Genomic DNA, 5,482 nt, shown 5'->3' with positions numbered 1-5,482 from the left:
TCATTTCGCTGTCCTGTAATTCTTTCCAGTGGCAGCAAAAAGAACCGAGGCTTCTTTCCTTTTCCATCTAACTCTGGGGAACAGCACCATCATCTTACACTGGAGGAAGCTGAGGCCCAAAGCTATGCAGCTAATATGTGACAAATCTGAGGTTTAAACCAAGACAGTCTGGCTCTTGAGTATGAGCTCTCCACCACTAAATTACACTGCCTCTCATACGGATGTTCCTGATGCCAGGTCCCTCGTGTCAGTAGCATGACCCTTTGAAGTCCTCGGATATCTGGTTCTCAGACCCAGCGATTCCCTGTTGTCTGTCTGCTCAACATTTAGGGCATGGTCATCTCCAGCCGAGCAGTCCATTTGGACAGTTTGAACAAAGCATACGTGAGAAAAATTCTGCTGGGGGTACATTTCACAGTCTCCCTGGAGTTTCAATATCCTCCCAAGATAACACCATCATTACTCATATGATATGAAAGATAGGAGAGAAAATGTTCTCAGGAGAGAGGGAGTAAATTAGTCTATCCCTTGGAAACGTGGGCCTGATTGGTACCTCCTAACGTCTGAATTCTTTCCTTTGGTGACTTTCAGCCAATAAGTACAGAAGGACCCGAATGTTACTGGGGTTTTGGGTACTTGGATCTTGCCCTCATGAACTAGTATCAGTAAATGCTACTACTATCTGGAATTGTATGGATATGAAGCATCAAGTGGAGCAAGGATGAGACTTTTTAGGTAACTAGGAGGGCATGGTGTCAACAAACAGCCCCCACTTCATTCATGAAGAAGAGCAGAATAGCAAACACTGATGTGCAGCAGGGACTCCAAACCCCCAAAGCCTAAGTTAGGAGCCCAGAAAACTCTCCCTCAACTCTTCAGCTCTGATCGAAGCCACCTTACAAAAGGTACGGATGGCAGCAGTTATTGTTTTGGTTGCCTCTCTAGGCTGTGATGTCACAGCATCTGATGCTATTATCCAACTGTGGCTGTGCCAGCACGTGCACACACACACACACACACACACACACACACACACAACCTCACAATTAGCTTTCCAGCACCAGGGCTATTCTATCTGCCCCCTGATCTCAAGGTTTGTATGGCTAAACTATCCAATGCCATAGTGCCCACTTGGAGGGAAGGGCTTGGTGACAGCATGCTCATTCTGATTTGAGAACAAGTTGACTACTTAGAGCTATAACTGAGGAAGAGTCTAGTAAATTCTGGCCCTTAGAATTTCTACCGTTATACAATATATAACCTTAGATGATTCACTGTACCTCAGTTTCCTCATCTGCGAAATGGAGACCCAACAAAGCTACTACCTCATTGGGTAGTGAGGATTAAGTCATAAAAGGGATGGGAAATGGTTTGGGCTAAACAAGGAGAGGGGCATACGCGTTACACAAAGTTGTGCTCATAAGAGACAGAGATGAGTAGGGAACAAATAGATTTTTTTAATTTCAAAGCTAATTCTTTTTTCCCTTAAGAGAGTGGTAGAGGCAAAGCACCCCTTCTTCTATTTCCTTCCCAGTCCCAGACTATTTTCCCATTGCCCCATATCACTCAAAAAAACTGTAATTCCTTATTGATAGCACCCAGGACAGTGCCTTACATATATAGTAAAAACTTGATAGTATTTGTTACACAAATAATCTTTTCTATTCAACAACAGAACATCAAGGATTTGGCTAGGCATGTGACAAAGAATTGCATTCTCAGGGATATCCTAGAATTCAAAATCCAATCCTTTATCTAGGGCAGCAGGGCTCAAAACTGGCCCAATTAAGAAGCCCAACTCTGGGCAGACAGAACTTCTTGTTACTCTCCAAACATCCACATTATTTCACACCTCTCTCCCTTTGCCCATGTTGGCCCCTCTGCCGGAAATGCCCATTCTCTCCTTCCTCCACCTCCATCAGGATCCAACTCACATCACCTCCACAAAACTTCTCTGGTCCGAGTCACTTCTGCACCCTCCCCCAGTGAGCTCTCATAGTCCTTGGTCATAATGCTCCCCACCAAATCATAATTAAAGTTTGTTTCTATCCCACGAGAGTGAGTACCTTAATCAAGCACGGTGGATGTCACACGGGTCCCACACTACTTCATTGGATGAACTGTTTTTCTCTGTCCTTTAAGGCTGGGAGTAGAAAGCCAAGGGTAAAACCAGACAAAATCAAGTGACCAACAAATTCAGCTCACACTCCCGTTCCTCGAGAACACTTTAGCTGACAACCTCCTGCCCCCAATTCCTTTACCTCCAGAAATAATCTTGCAAAGCATATGATGAATTGCCTGGGAGTAAGCAGAACTTCTCAAAGAGTAATTCTCCTTAACTAGGTCCCTATTACCCACCCTCAGGCTGGTTTGTCATAGTTAAAGATTTCTGAAGTGGAATATCCTGGGTTTAAATCCTAACTTTAGCAATTACTAGCTGTGCAACTTTAAGCAAGTTACTTAATCTTTCTGTGCCCCAGTTTGGAGATGCACACAGTGATAATAATAGTAGTGACATCACAGGAGGTGGACAGGGGGTGTGGGAACTAAATGATATGCACCCAGCTTTGGGCACATAAAAAGGGCTCCATAAGCAGTAGCTGGTTTGTAAGCAGTCTAGTCTTAAAGATGACAACTCCATTCTATTTAAACCTTCAGAAGGCTGGGTTTGTTCCAGGACATCCTGGGCAGGGAGGGGGTGTTGGGGCCACTCTGGAGTTCTGTCTGGAGGCTGAGACAACTGGTGTCATCGACCTTTGGTTCTAATCTGGATCCATCACTCATCAACCATGGCCCTAGCCTGAGTAGCTTCACTTCCCAAAGCCCGAGGTCCCCAGTAGGGCGAGCAGTACTGAGCTGTCTCACAAGGGGGTGCTGAAAAGATCAATTCATGTTAGCAAAGTGCTTTGGAAATGTAACATGCTAAATATTAATGGGTCTCTCTGAATGTCGGGAAATGTGCAATCTGAACTCTGCTCAGGGCAAGCTGAAGGTGGGGAGAGCAATTCTGGGCAGCCGATTGCCACATCCTTGGTCTAACTGGGAGGTGGTGCTGAGGAAGGAGTGAGTACAGCGAGCATCTGGGGGCTGGGCAGGGCTGTGGGATGGCAACTCTGGAAGGAAGGATGTTCTGAGGAAGCAACCAATTACAAATAGACAGAAACCTAGGGTACGTTTGGGGCAAACCCAGAAAAGCCTTCGGGCTTTCCTTACAAAAAGCAAACACAAGCTCACTGCTTGCTCTTCTCTCTCTCACTCTCCAGTTTGGGAGAGGACGGCACTGTGAGGACGTCAGCCATCTGAGTTCTTATCATGCTCTCAACCTCCAAACCCCATGGGTAGGGTGATAAATAGGAATTTCTTTTTGCCTTAGCCAGAACTCTCAATCTGAAATCTTTAGTGGAATCAGACATCAGGCTCTCTCTGCCTGTGCCCTCGCCAAACAGCTCTGGCCTTAGGACACTGCTCCACTGTCTCCTCTTCCAGGAAGACTTCTTGGACCCAACCAGGTTGAGCTGAGAGCTCCTCGCTGGGGCTTGGGTATGGCCTGTGCTTCCTCCTACAAGTGCAGCTTACAGTGCAGTGCCCTGACGCTGTCAGAACCCTGCCTACCACCTCTTGCCACCATCATCTCTTACACACCCATGGCTTCCTGCTGCCTATGGCCACATATGTGCTCTGCCAGAGGGCAAAGCGAGCCAGAATGGGGGAGTTAATGGACAAATACTCCAGATTCTCACCCTCAGATGGGATGACACTGAAACAGCTTCTGCACTAGCTCTGAGAAATCCCAAAGTGACTGAGCCCCAATCATTCGCAGCCATAACCTGCTCATCAATACACCCTGTCCTGGCTTCCTTTCCTTCCCTGTCTCAGCTGCTCACTCCTCTCCTGGTACTTCCAGGGATCCCCGCCGGGGACTGCTTCTGGGGCACCCAACTGGGTACACTGCACTTACACCACTCTGTGAGCGTTACCTGTCTGTACCTCTCTTGCTCACTAGACGTAAGTGACTTAAGGGAAGAGACTGGTCTGCTTCCTCTTTCTATCCTCAATGTTTTGCACTCTGCCTGGAACATAAGTGCTCAGTAAATATTTGTTGAGCGAATGAATGAATGAATGAATGGGTCAAGTATTGGGTCAAAGGATAATATTAATAATATTACCTGGTGCTTCCTAAGCTCTTCCCTCACTATTCTCAATATGAGGTCAGAAACAAGGAATTCTGTCCCAGGGCTTAGAAGGAAAACAAATACCTGTAATAACTGAACTGACCAGATGTGGCCAAATCTTGCTTACACACCTTCATGGTTAGCTTACATCCCAGGCAGGCTGCTCCGGGAGCCCTGCATGGCTCCCACAGCTCTGGCCTCTGGGAATTTATCACATGGGGTATGACAGCAGCTCCTGCTGTATGTAACAGCAAATGCTTCTTCCTCCTCATGCCAATTCCTCAGGCCTCCTCTCTTTTTTCTGTTCTTCACATTAAAAAAAAAAAAAAACTGGCTGGCTATTTTTCATGAATTTTCTGCAGTGTTGCCTTTCTTCCTCACTTTTTTTACTTTCTCAGTGCTAAAAGAAAGAACATGAATCTGTAAGAATAGTGTTCAAAAAGCTGAAGCTAGAGAAGGAGCCAGTTGTCCAGGAAAAGCTAAAAGGAGCCAAAAGGACACAATAGCTCTGTTTGGAGGAGAACAGTAAGCAAAGGCTGAACTCACTGCTGGTGGAAACTATGGAATGCACAGGTAACAGAGACGAGGAAGTTGAGCTATTCCTTGTTAGTTTTTTCCCCACCTTTCCAGTATTTATGAAGGTATTCAAACAAACTAGAAATCATATGATGATCAATACAAGAATGTATAGAATCCAAACAGAAGGAAAGCCCCTAAACAATTTACAGCAGGGTCACATCACACAAATTCAACTATTGGCGTTTGGGGAAAGAGAGAAACAAAGAGAGAGAAAATGAGCAAGCAATTACAATTCAAATCGTCTAGCACACTCTGCCTGCCTTTCCACTCACTGAGATTATGTTCCAGTTTGAACATGAGATGGGAGACAATAAAATAATTGTTGATATTAACTGGAATACTTACTATGTGCCAAGTTGCCGGTCTAAGGACCTTATATACATTAATGAACTTTGTCCCCAGTACAACCCTATGAGGGTATATGAAGTTATAAGCATTATAATTTCATATTATATGAAATGGGATACTCTATTATGCCACTTTACAGATGAAGAAACTAATGCAGGTTGAGTAACTTGCCTATAGTCATATAGCAATAAGTAAGTGATGGAACCGGGATTCAAAAAGAGACAGTCTGGATCAAGCACTCACAAACGCCTCCTACAGGAAAAGCATGAAACCAGATGAGAGTCATTTGGATATTCAGAGATCCATGTTTTTTCATACTGCAGGGCTCCTACTGCAGACAAACCGATTCCTTGGGTGCACAACTAAAGAATCAGTGATTTGTT

The sequence above is a fragment of the Prionailurus bengalensis genome, chromosome D2 (genome assembly GCF_016509475.1).
Source record: "Prionailurus bengalensis isolate Pbe53 chromosome D2, Fcat_Pben_1.1_paternal_pri, whole genome shotgun sequence".
Classification (NCBI taxonomy): Eukaryota; Metazoa; Chordata; class Mammalia; order Carnivora; family Felidae; genus Prionailurus; species Prionailurus bengalensis.
This window is presented reverse-complemented; position numbering follows the sequence as displayed.